General features: G+C 59.9%; 1 protein-coding gene across 1 annotated transcript in view; it reads left to right on the plus strand.

Moving 5' to 3' along the window:
• Positions 1 to 3,046: 3,046 nt before the first annotated feature.
• ODAD2 (outer dynein arm docking complex subunit 2) overlaps positions 3,047 to 13,036 on the plus strand; it is a 179,913-nt gene continuing 169,923 nt past the window's right edge. Inside the window, exon 1 of the mRNA XM_066585733.1 lies at positions 3,047 to 3,133. The gene's annotated coding sequence lies outside the window, so the exon portion shown is untranslated. The remainder of the gene's footprint in view (positions 3,134 to 13,036) is intronic.

Consider the following 13,036-nt stretch of genomic DNA (forward strand, 5'->3'; position numbering starts at 1 on the left):
ACCCCACTTTTGCCTGCTCCTCTGCCATTGCTACAAGACCTCCTGAAACCGACTCCTGGCTTCCCTTCTGACTACGCTACCCGCCTCATCCATCTGTACTGCAAACTGAGACCTCCGGTTGCTGACTCCTGGCTCTTCTCTGGCTACTCTCCAGATCTGTGGCTGCTATACCTGAGGCTCCTCTCTAGTGCCTGAAACCTCTACAATAAGATTGGTGGCACTAATGACTTTTATTATGTGTATATCCACAATCAGAGTCCTAACCCAGCTGGGTCAATAGTCTCATCACACATTCTATATGGTTAAATGCAAAATGCTTCAGGAACACAATGCTGATACAAATGGTTGGCCTTGAAAAAGTAGCCTGCCTCTGATCCTGACACCACACCGTATGGAGGAGGCCGTAGGCCTTCATTTTTTTCAACATCATAAGAAATAAAAACTGCGCTGTGATTGGTTGCTAACGACAAAAATGACAGATTTTCTTTCAGACAGCTTTTATAAATCTGACCTCCTGTGTTTTTACTGCAACAGCGAACAGTTATTGCAGAAGGCTATGTGTGAAGTGGATCAATTAAGGAAATACAAGAGGCAGACGCCAACAAGTACCTGAGTACAAAACCACTTGCTAAACATTGTATTCAGAGTCTGGTTCAGAAATGGCGCCAAGCTGGACTTCTTACAAACATGAAGAAACCAAGGCCTCCCTCAGTCTGGACGTCCAAAGTCGCTCATGACATTCAGCACCGGATTGCAAATAGCTTTTGAAAATCAACTCGGAGATCGTCCCAGCCAGTTGGTGTATCACGAACGATGTGTCAGCGAGGGCGGAAATCTCTAAACCTCAAAGCATATTCAATAATGTTTGCAGGAACTGAAGGAGTGCGACAAAGCTAAAGGCGTAAATTGCTGAACGTAGCTGCTGACGGCCAGAGGACTTTTGGACCCATTGCTGCCCTTTATGACGGATGAAGCGTGACTTCATTTATCAGGTGACGTGAACTCACAGAATACCAGGTATTGGTCTACTGAAGATCCCCGCTGACTCACCAAACCCCACCGCACAACTACAAAAATGGTGTTTGGGGCGCAGTGTCAAGAACACGAAGAGTGGCCCAATTTCCTTTGAATTCACTGTGAATAGCGCGGTTTATCTGGACTTGTTTGAACAATTTTATGACCACACACCAGAAAGACCTCCTGCGACTCACTGGCACGGGTTCATGAACTGTTTATAGAAGAGCAAACTGTGAGCAGCAGTTGTGGCCACCATGATCCCCGGACTTCTACACATGCAATTTCTAGCAGTGGGGAAATATAAAGCAGAAAGTGTCCGCCAATAATCCGCATATCCTGGAAGAACTCAAGGAAAACATCACAAACCCTATCCGTAGCATCAGCGTTGAAGAGCTGCAGAAAGTATCAGCCAACATGTAGCAATGTGCCCAGAGGAGCATAGCAGTGATCGGTGACCACTTCCAGCATCTGCTGTAACGCCGGGTCTCTACAATGTTTAGTAAGGTGGGACGTGACACAGTACCATCCAGATAATGCCAGGACCCAAGGTTTCCTACCAGAACATTTGTGAGTCCATCCTACAACCTGCCTTGGCTTGTCCTCCTCCCACCCTGCATCCTTGTGACATCTCTCCCCCGGTCAGGGCGCGTTCACACCTGCAATAAGGCTTTCCGTTTCTCGGTTCCATTTTTGGAGCAGAAAACGGGATTAAAACAATGAAACTTTTTTCCCCCACTGATTTCAGTAGATTTTCAAGAATGGGGGCTTTCATTTTGCTTCTGTTCCGTGAGATTTCTGTTTTTTCGATGGAATGGCGCCGTCCGCTGCTGATTTTTACGCTGTGGATAATAGTCACCAAATTTGCACCATGAGAGCCGATCCCGAGGGACTCCAACACAGGATGGAATTCGCCGTCGCTGAACTCCGCACGGCTAAGGGCTTCCTCGGATGAGCGCTTGCACAAATACGCTTACCGCTACGGAGCGCACTTGCGCCTGAACTAGTCAAAAGCTTTTTTCTGCTTACCATTTAAACTTTGCGCTAAAAAAAGGAGAAAGATGGCGCCGGACCATCTATTCTCACAGGTGTGACTTTCTCACCCCCAACATATTCCGAGAGCGCAGTCCTCAGTTTAGCGCTAACTGCGGTTTTGTTGTGCGGTTCTGCTATTTTCACGTTAGCGGAGCAGATTTTGGTGTCATTTTCCGTTAGGGCGTTTACGCTGCTGCGGAATATTCCGTGCTGAGAAGGTCTTACGGATGTTATTACGCCGCAGGACGCAGCTACACAGAATCCGCAGGTCTAACTACGGATTTTGATGCTAAACCTTCTGCGTTTGTGGTGCGTTGGGCTGCCCGTGCTGTGTGAATGATCCCTACGCGTGTCCACAGGAAGCGCAGCGGTACGCGGTGCCGGATTTTTTCACGCAGGAACAGACCGCGGCTCGTGGTTTGTAAGTCAATTTCTGTTGCAGATTTCACTCAATGTAGTGGATGGAAAATGGCGTCAATTTGCACCAAAATCTGCACATTGCACGGATTTGTGGCGGTTCTTCCATCCTGCGTGGACTTCGAGAGCACATAGCGAGGGAAGGTTGGTTTCAGGACTGTAGCGCCCTCCAGGGGCACGTTCTCAGTCCCATCGGCACATGAGCTGTCCGTGAGGGCCACACACTTCATTTCTATGGACTCTTATGACGGCTGCATCATGTGACCCAGAAGGTGCTCAGCAACCAATCAGAATTCTGCTTTCATTTAATATACGTTGACAAGTGAGAGCTGGAATCTGATTGGTCACCTGCTACTCTCTCTTTACACTAATACTGGTGACTGACGGCCGCATTATTACACGGAGAGCAGCCGACAAGACTTATTACATGGACCGTCGCAGAGAAACTCGCCATCAGCCGGACGAAGCCGAGCGTGCGCATGCAAGTCTTCATTCAGCGCCGTAACCATAGCTCCGCCTATAGGTGTTTCCTACTGTTGCTAGGCAGCCGAATACACTCAGTGCGCAGGCGCGATGCCATCTCCATGGTAACCGGCAACAAGCGCCGCTTACTCTAGCTGTGAAGCGTTGCTCGTCCCGTGTGCGGCGCCGGTTATATTACCGACAGGTGAGTGACGTGTGCAGTACCGATGGCCGGGGCCGGGCTGTACAACTACGGGGCACTTTTATGGGGCTTTCTGCAATACGCTGGGGAGGTGGCACCCCATAGTACTGAGCTTGAGAGTAAGAGGCTAATATGCGTTCTGTAGTGAGGGCACTACAGCGTCACAGCCATGGCTTCTGTTCTGTAGTGGGGGCACTGCAGCGCCACAGCCGTAGCTTCCATCCTGTAGTGGGGGCACTACAGCGCCACAGCCGTAGCTTCTGCCCTGTAGTGGGGGCACTGCAGCGCCACAGCCGTAGCTTCCATCCTGTAGTGGGGGCACTGCAGCGCCACAGCCGTAGCTTCCATCCTGTAGTGGGGGCACTGCAGCGCCACAGCCGTAGCTTCCGTCCAGTAGTGGGGGCACTGCAGCGCCACAGCCGTAGCTTCCGTCCAGTAGTGGGGGCACTGCAGCGCCACAGCCGTAGCTTCCGTCCAGTAGTGGGGGCACTGCAGCGCCACAGCCGTAGCTTCCGTCCAGTAGTGGGGGCACTGCAGCGCCACAGCCGTAGCTTCCATCCTGTAGTGGGGGCACTGCAGCGCCACAGCCGTAGCGTCCGTCCTGTAGTGGGGGCACTGCAGCGCCACAGCCGTAGCTCCCTTCCTGTAGTGGGGACACTACAGCGCCACAGCCGTAGCTCCCTTCCTGTAGTGGGGGCACTGCAGCGCCACAGCCGTAGCTCCCTTCCTGTAGTGGGGACACTACAGCGCCACAGCCGTAGCTCCCTTCCTGTAGTGGGGGCACTGCAGCGCCACAGCCGTAGCTTCCGTACTGTAGTGGGGGCACTGCAGCGCCACAGCCGTAGCTTCCGTACTGTAGTGGGGGCACTGCAGCGCCACAACCGTAGCATCCGTCCTGTAGTGGGGGCACTGCAGCGCCACAACCGTAGCTTCTGCCCAGTAGTGGGGGCACTGCAGTGCCACAGCCCTAGCTTCTGCCCAGTAGTGGGGGCACTGCAGTGCCACAGCCCTAGCTTCTGCCCAGTAGTGAGGGCACTGCAGTGCCACAGCCCTAGCTTCTGTCCTGTAGTGAGGGCACTGCAGTGCCACAGCCCTAGCTTCTGTCCTGTAGTGGGGGCACTGCAGCGCCACAGCCGTAGCTCCCTTCCTGTAGTGGGGGCACTGCTTGCGCCACAGCCATGGCTTCCGTCCTGTAGTGGGGACACTTCAGCACCACAGCCATAGCTTCTGTCCTGTAGTGGGGGTACTGCAGCGCCACAGCCGTAGCTCCCTTCCTGTAGTGGGGGCACTGCTTGCGCCACAGCCATGGCTTCCGTACTGTAGTGAGGGCACTGCAGCGCCACAGCCGTAGCTCCCTTCCTGTAGTGGGGGCACTGCTTGCGCCACAGCCATGGCTTCCGTCCTGTAGTGGGGGCATTGCAGCGCCACAGCCGTGAATTACGTCCTGTAGTGGGGGCACTGCAGCGTCAACGCCGTAGCTTCTGTCCTGTAGTGGGGGCACTGCAGTGCCACAGCCGTAGCTTCTGTCCTGTAGTGGGGGTACTGCAGCGCCACAGCCGTAGCTCCCTTCCTGTAGTGGGGGCACTGCTTGCGCCACAGCCATGGCTTCCGTACTGTAGTGAGGGCACTGCAGCGCCACAGCCGTAGCTCCCTTCCTGTAGTGGGGGCACTGCTTGCGCCACAGCCATGGCTTCCGTACTGTAGTGAGGGCACTGCAGCGCCACAGCCGTAGCTCCCTTCCTGTAGTGGGGGCACTGCTTGCGCCACAGCCATAGCTTCCGTACTGTAGTGGGGGCACTGCAGCGCCACAGCCGTAGCTTCCGTCCAGTAGTGGGGGCACTGCAGCGCCACAGCCGTAGCTTCCGTCCAGTAGTGGGGGCACTGCAGCGCCACAGCCGTAGCTTCCGTCCAGTAGTGGGGGCACTGCAGCGCCACAGCCGTAGCTTCCGTCCAGTAGTGGGGGCACTGCAGCGCCACAGCCGTAGCTTCCATCCTGTAGTGGGGGCACTGCAGCGCCACAGCCGTAGCGTCCGTCCTGTAGTGGGGGCACTGCAGCGCCACAGCCGTAGCTCCCTTCCTGTAGTGGGGACACTACAGCGCCACAGCCGTAGCTCCCTTCCTGTAGTGGGGGCACTGCAGCGCCACAGCCGTAGCTCCCTTCCTGTAGTGGGGACACTACAGCGCCACAGCCGTAGCTCCCTTCCTGTAGTGGGGGCACTGCAGCGCCACAGCCGTAGCTTCCGTACTGTAGTGGGGGCACTGCAGCGCCACAGCCGTAGCTTCCGTACTGTAGTGGGGGCACTGCAGCGCCACAACCGTAGCATCCGTCCTGTAGTGGGGGCACTGCAGCGCCACAACCGTAGCTTCTGCCCAGTAGTGGGGGCACTGCAGTGCCACAGCCCTAGCTTCTGCCCAGTAGTGGGGGCACTGCAGTGCCACAGCCCTAGCTTCTGCCCAGTAGTGAGGGCACTGCAGTGCCACAGCCCTAGCTTCTGTCCTGTAGTGAGGGCACTGCAGTGCCACAGCCCTAGCTTCTGTCCTGTAGTGGGGGCACTGCAGCGCCACAGCCGTAGCTCCCTTCCTGTAGTGGGGGCACTGCTTGCGCCACAGCCATGGCTTCCGTCCTGTAGTGGGGACACTTCAGCACCACAGCCATAGCTTCTGTCCTGTAGTGGGGGTACTGCAGCGCCACAGCCGTAGCTCCCTTCCTGTAGTGGGGGCACTGCTTGCGCCACAGCCATGGCTTCCGTACTGTAGTGAGGGCACTGCAGCGCCACAGCCGTAGCTCCCTTCCTGTAGTGGGGGCACTGCTTGCGCCACAGCCATGGCTTCCGTCCTGTAGTGGGGGCATTGCAGCGCCACAGCCGTGAATTACGTCCTGTAGTGGGGGCACTGCAGCGTCAACGCCGTAGCTTCTGTCCTGTAGTGGGGGCACTGCAGTGCCACAGCCGTAGCTTCTGTCCTGTAGTGGGGGTACTGCAGCGCCACAGCCGTAGCTCCCTTCCTGTAGTGGGGGCACTGCTTGCGCCACAGCCATGGCTTCCGTACTGTAGTGAGGGCACTGCAGCGCCACAGCCGTAGCTCCCTTCCTGTAGTGGGGGCACTGCTTGCGCCACAGCCATGGCTTCCGTACTGTAGTGAGGGCACTGCAGCGCCACAGCCGTAGCTCCCTTCCTGTAGTGGGGGCACTGCTTGCGCCACAGCCATGGCTTCCGTCCTGTAGTGGGGGCATTGCAGCGCCACAGCCGTGAATTACGTCCTGTAGTGGGGGCACTGCAGCGTCAACGCCGTAGCTTCTGTCCTGAAGTGGGGGCACTGCAGTGCCACAGCCGTAGCTTCTGTCCTGTAGTGGGGGTACTGCAGCGCCACAGCCGTAGCTCCCTTCCTGTAGTGGGGGCACTGCTTGCGCCACAGCCATGGCTTCCGTACTGTAGTGAGGGCACTGCAGCTCCACAGCCGTAGCTCCCTTCCTGTAGTGGGGGCACTGCTTGCGCCACAGCCATGGCTTCCGTACTGTAGTGAGGGCACTGCAGCGCCACAGCCGTAGCTCCCTTCCTGTAGTGGGGGCACTGCTTGCGCCACAGCCATGGCTTCCGTACTGTAGTGAGGGCACTGCAGCGCCACAGCCGTAGCTCCCTTCCTGTATTGGGGGCACTGCTTACGCCACAGCTGTAGTTTCCGTCCTGTAGTGGGGGAACTGCAGCGCCACAGCTCTAGCTTCCGTCCTGTAGTGGAGGCACTGCAGCGCCACAGCCGTAGCTTCCATCCTGTAGTGGGGGCACTGCAGCGCCACAGCCGTAGCTTCCGTCCAGTAGTGGGGGCACTGCAGCGCCACAGCCGTAGCTTCCGTCCAGTAGTGGGGGCACTGCAGCGCCACAGCCGTAGCTTCCGTCCAGTAGTGGGGGCACTGCAGCGCCACAGCCGTAGCTTCCGTCCAGTAGTGGGGGCACTGCAGCGCCACAGCCGTAGCTTCCGTCCTGTAGTGGGGGCACTGCAGCGCCACAGCCGTAGCTTCCATCCTGTAGTGGGGGCACTGCAGCGCCACAGCCGTAGCTTCCATCCTGTAGTGAGGGCACTGCAGCGCCACAGCCGTAGCTCCCTTCCTGTAGTGGGGACACTACAGCGCCACAGCCGTAGCTCCCTTCCTGTAGTGGGGGCACTGCAGCGCCACAGCCGTAGCTTCCGTACTGTAGTGGGGGCACTGCAGCGCCACAGCCGTAGCTTCCGTACTGTAGTGGGGGCACTGCAGCGCCACAACCGTAGCATCCGTCCTGTAGTGGGGGCACTGCAGCGCCACAACCGTAGCTCCCTTCCTGTAGTGGGGGCACTGCTTGCGCCACAGCCATGGCTTCCGTACTGTAGTGAGGGCACTGCAGCGCCACAGCCGTAGCTCCCTTCCTGTATTGGGGGCACTGCTTACGCCACAGCTGTAGTTTCCTTCCTGTAGTGGGGGAACTGCAGCGCCACAGCTCTAGCTTCCGTCCTGTAGTGGAGGCACTGCAGCGCCACAGCCGTAGCTTCCATCCTGTAGTGGGGGCACTGCAGCGCCACAGCCGTAGTTTCCGTCCTGTAGTGGGGGCACTGCAGCGCTACAGCCGTAGCTTCTATCCTGTAGTGGGGGCACTGCAGCGCCACAGCCGTAGCTCCCTTCCTGTAGTGAGGGCACTGCAGCGCCACAGCCCTAGCTTCCGTCCTGTAGTGAGGGCACTGCAGCGCCACAGCCGTAGCTCCCTTCCTGTAGTGGGGACACTGCAGCGCCACAGCCGTAGCTTCCGTCCTGTAGTGGGGGAACTGCAGCGTCACAGCTGTAGCTCCCTTCCTGTAGTGGGGGCATTGCAGCACCACAGCCGTAGCTTCTGTCCTGTAGTGGGGGCACTGCAGTGCCACAGCCATAGCTTCTGCCCAGTAGTGGGGGCACTGCAGTGCCACAGCCCTAGCTTCTGCCCAGTAGTGAGGGCACTGCAGTGCCACAGCCCTAGCTTCTGTCCTGTAGTGAGGGCACTGCAGTGCCACAGCCCTAGCTTCTGTCCTGTAGTGGGGGCACTGCTTGCGCCACAGCCATGGCTTCCGTCCTGTAGTGGGGACACTTCAGCGCCACAGCCATAGCTTCTGTCCTGTAGTGGGGGTACTGCAGCGCCACAGCCGTAGCTCCCTTCCTGTAGTGGGGGCACTGCTTGCGCCACAGCCATGGCTTCCGTACTGTAGTGAGGGCACTGCAGCGCCACAGCCGTAGCTCCCTTCCTGTAGTGGGGGCACTGCTTGCGCCACAGCCATGGCTTCCGTCCTGTAGTGGGGGCATTGCAGCGCCACAGCCGTGAATTACGTCCTGTAGTGGGGGCACTGCAGCGTCAACGCCGTAGCTTCTGTCCTGTAGTGGGGGCACTGCAGTGCCACAGCCGTAGCTTCTGTCCTATAGTGAGGCACTGCAGCGCCACAGCTCTGGCTTCCGTCCTGTAGTAGGGGCACTGCAGTGCCACAGCCGTAGCTCCCGTCCTATAGTAGGGGCACTGCAGTGCCACAGCCGTAGCACCCGTCCTGTAGTGGGGGCACTGCAGCGCCACAGCCGTAGCTTCTGCCCTGTAGTGGGGTCACCGCAGCGCCACAGCCGTAGCTCCCTTCCTGTAGTGGGGGCATTGCAGTACCACAGCCATGACTTCCGTCCTGTAGTGAGGGCACTGCAGCGCCACAGCTGTAGCTTCTGTCTCTAGTGGGGGCACTGCAGCACCACAGCCGTAGCTTCTGTTCTGTGGTGAGAGCACTGCAGCGCCACAGCTGTGGCTTCTGCCCTGTAGTGGGGTCACCGCAGCGCCACAACCGTAGCTCCCTTCCTGTAGTGGGGGTATTGCAGCACCACAGCCATGACTTCCGTCCTGTAGTGAGGGCACTGCAGCGCCACAGCTGTAGCTTCTATCTCTAGTGGGGGCACTGCAGCACCACAGCCGTAGCTTCTGTTCTGTAGTGAGGGCACTGCAGCGCCACAGCTGTAGCTTCCGTCCTGTAGTGAGGGCACTGCAGCGCCACAGCCCTAGCTTCTGCCCTGTAGTGGGGTCACTGCAGCGCCACAGTCGTAGCTTCTGCCCTGTAGTGGGGGCACTGCAGCGCCACAGTCGTAGCTTCTGCCCTGTAGTGGGGGCACTGCAGCGCCACAGCCGTAGCTTTTGCCCTGTAGTGGGGGCACTGCAGCGCCACAGTCGTAGCTTCTGCCCTGTAGTGGGGGCACTGCAGCGCCACAGTCGTAGCTTCTGCCCTGTAGTGGGGGCACTGCAGCGCCACAGTCGTAGCTTCTGCCCTGTAGTGGGGGCACTGCAGCGCCACAGCCGTAGCTTTTGCCCTGTAGTGGGGGCACTGCAGCGCCACAGTCGTAGCTTCTGCCCTGTAGTGGGGGCACTGCAGCGCCACAGTCGTAGCTTCTGCCCTGTAGTGGGGGCACTGCAGCGCCACAGCCGTAGCTTCTGCCCTGTAGTGGGGGCACTGCAGCGCCACAGTTGTAGCTTCTGCCTTGTAGTGGGGGCACTGCAGCGCCACAGTCGTAGCTTCTGCCTTGTAGTGGGGGCACTGCAGCGCCACAGTCGTAGCTTCTGCCTTGTAGTGGGGGCACTGCAGCGCCACAGCCGTAGCTTCTGCCTTTTAGTGCGGGCACTACAGCGTCACAGCTGTAGCTCCCGTCCTGTAGTGGGGGCACTGCAACACCCCAGCTTTCCTCCGCAGGCTCCTCCACCATGGCAGCTTGTTTGCCTTCATTTGGTCTTCTGGCCGCCATGTCGGACATTGGAACAACTTAGCGGCCCTGAAATCGTCCATCTGTGCACCAAAGTGAAACAGAAGTTGTCGGGCCGTCGACGCGCCTTTACACATAGCACCCGCATCAACAGTCATGATGCTGCTCCAAGGTTCTCACCAGTCTGAAACCAGTCTAAAAAAATGCTTAATCTCCACTGTGTGTTTCATGCATGTAAGCGGGTTGAATGTGTATTGCATCCGTGTGTCATCTTTTCTTCATACATGCAAATAAAAATAAAAAATGCAAGAAGGACGAAGTGTTTGGATGCCGATGCGTTTGTGTGTGTTTGGATGCCCACGCGTGTGTGTGATTGGATGCCCGCGTGTGTGTGTTTGGATGCCCGCGTGTGTGGATGCCCACGCGCGCGCGCGTGTGTGTGTTTGGATGCGCGCGCGCGCGCGTGTGTGTGTGTTTGGATGCGCGCGCGTGTGTGTTTGGATGCGCACGCGCGTGTGTTTGGATGCGCACGCGCGTGTGTTTGGATGCCCACGCGCGCGTGTGCGTTTGGATGCCCACGCGCGCGCGCGTGTTTGGATGCCCAGGCTCGCGCGCGCGTGTGTGTTTGGATGCCCGCGCGCGCGTGTTTGGATGCCCGCGCGCGTGTTTGGATGCCCGCGCGCGCGCGTGTTTGGATGCCCGCGCGCGCGTGTTTGGATGTCCGCCCGCGCGCGCGTGTTTGGATGTCCGCGCGCGCGCGCGTGTGTTTGGATGCCCGCGCGCGCGTGTGTTTGGATGCCCGCGCGCGCGCGTGTGTTTGGATGCCCGCGCGCGCGTGTGTTTGGATGCCCGCGCGCGCGTGTGTTTGGATGCCCACGCGCGCGCGCGTGTGCTTAGATGCCCACGCGCGCGCGCGTGTGTTTGGATGCCCACGCGCGCGTGTGTTTGGATGCCCGCGCGCGCGTGTGTTTGGATGCCCGCGCGCGCGCGTGTGTGTTTGGATGCCCACGCGCGCGCGTGTGTGTTTGGATGCCCGCGCGCGCGCGTGTGTGTTTGGATGCCCGCGCGCGTGTTTGGATGCCCGCGCGCGCGCGTGTTTGGATGCCGCGCGCGCGCGCGTGTTTGGATGCCCGCGCGCGTGTGTTTGGATGCCCACGCGCGCGCGCGCGTGTGTTTGGATGCCCACGCGCGCGTGTGTTTGGATGCCCGCGCGCGCGCGTGTGTTTGGATGCCCACGCGCGCGCGTGTGTTTGGATGCCCACGCGCGCGTGTGTTTGGATGCCCACGCGCGCGCGCGCGCGTGTGTTTGGATGCCCACGCGCGCGCGCGTGTGTTTAGATGCCCACGCGCGCGCGCGTGTGTTTGGATGCCCACGCGCGCGCGCGTGTGTGTGTTTGGATGCCCACGCGCGCGCGTGTGTGTTTGGATGCCCACGCGCGCGCACGCGTGTGTGTGTTTGGATGCCCACGCGCGCGCACGTGTGTTTGGATGCCCACGCGCGCGCACGTGTGTGTTTGGATGCCCACGCGCGCGCGCACGTGTGTGTTTGGATGCCCACGCGCGCGTGTGTGTGTTTGGATGCCCACGCGCGCGCGCGTGTGTGTCTTTGGATGCCCACGCGCGCACGCGTGTGTGTTTGGATGCCCACGCGCGCGCGCGTTTGTGTTTGGATGCCCACGCGTGCGTGTGTTTGGATGCCCACGCGCGCGCGTGTGTGTTTGGATGCCCACGCGCGCGTGTGTTTGGATGCCCACGCGCGCGTGTGTGTTTGGATGCCCACGCGCGCGCGCGCACGTGTGTGTTTGGATGCCCACGCGCGCGTGTGTGTGTTTGGATGCCCACGCGCGCGCGCGTGTGTGTCTTTGGATGCCCACGCGCGCGCGCGTGTGTGTTTGGATGCCCACGCGCGCGCGTGTGTGTTTGGATGCCCACGCGCGCGCGTGTGTGTTTGGATGCCCACGCGCGCGCGCGTGTGTGTTTGGATGCCCACGCGCGCGCGTGTGTGTTTGGATGCCCACGCGCGCGCGTGTGTGTTTGGATGCCCACGCGCGCGCGTGTGTGTTTGGATGCCCACGCGCGCGCGTGTGTGTTTGGATGCCCACGCGCGCGCGCGCGTGTGTATTTGGATGCCCACGCGCGCGCTTGCGCGTGTGTGTTTGGATGCCCACGCGCGCGCTTGCGCGTGTGTGTTTGGATGCCCACGCGCGCGCGTGTGTGTTTGGATGCCCACGCGCGCGCGTGTGTGTTTGGATGCCCACGCGCGCGCGCGCGTGTGTATTTGGATGCCCACGCGCGCGCGCGCGCGCGTGTATTTGGATGCCCACGCGCGCGCTCGCGCGTGTATTTGGATGCCCACGCGCGCGCTCGCGCGTGTGTGTTTGGATGCCCACGCGCGTGTGTGTTTGGATGCCCACGCGCGCGTGTGTGTTTGGATGCCCGCGCGCGCGTGTGTGTTTGGATGCCCACGCGCGCGCGCGTGTGTTTGGATGCCCACGCGCGCGCGCGCGTGTGTTTGGATGCCCACGCGCGCGCGCGCGTGTGTTTGGATGCCCGCGCGCGCGCGTGTGTTTGGATGCCCACGCGCGCGCGCGTGTGTTTGGATGCCCACGCGCGCGCGTGTGTGTTTGGATGCCCACGCGCGCGCGTGTGTGTTTGGATGCCCACGCGCGCGCGTGTGTGTTTGGATGCCCACGCGCGCGCGTGTGTGTTTGGATGCCCACGCACGCGCGTGTGTGTTTGGATGCCCACGCGCGTGCGTGCGTGCGTGTGGAAGCCCGCACATGTGTCTGGATGCCCATGTGCGCACGCGCGCGTGTTTGGATGCCCACGTGCGCATAGATAATGCGTATCTATTTGTTTGCCAACGCGTGTGTGTTTGCAGAAGGCCGAAGTGTTGTCAATCTTAACAAAGCCCACAGAAAATAGGGTGCAGGGGGAAAACGGTGAGCACTGACGCCGATGCACGTTCAGATGCCTTTACGTGTTCAGATGACGTTGCATGTTTGGAAACCTTCGTGTGTTGGATGCTGTCGTCAGTTACACATCCCAATTGTCAGGTGAGCGAGCTGTGGCTGATCGTCAGTTACATGTCCCGATTGTCAGGTGAACGAGCTGCGGCTGATCATCAGTTACACGTCCCGATTGTCAGGTGAACGAGCTGCGGCTGATCGTCAGTTACACGTCCCGAT

This window comes from Eleutherodactylus coqui, chromosome 12, assembly GCF_035609145.1.
Source record: "Eleutherodactylus coqui strain aEleCoq1 chromosome 12, aEleCoq1.hap1, whole genome shotgun sequence".
In the NCBI taxonomy this organism is placed as follows: Eukaryota; Metazoa; Chordata; class Amphibia; order Anura; family Eleutherodactylidae; genus Eleutherodactylus; species Eleutherodactylus coqui.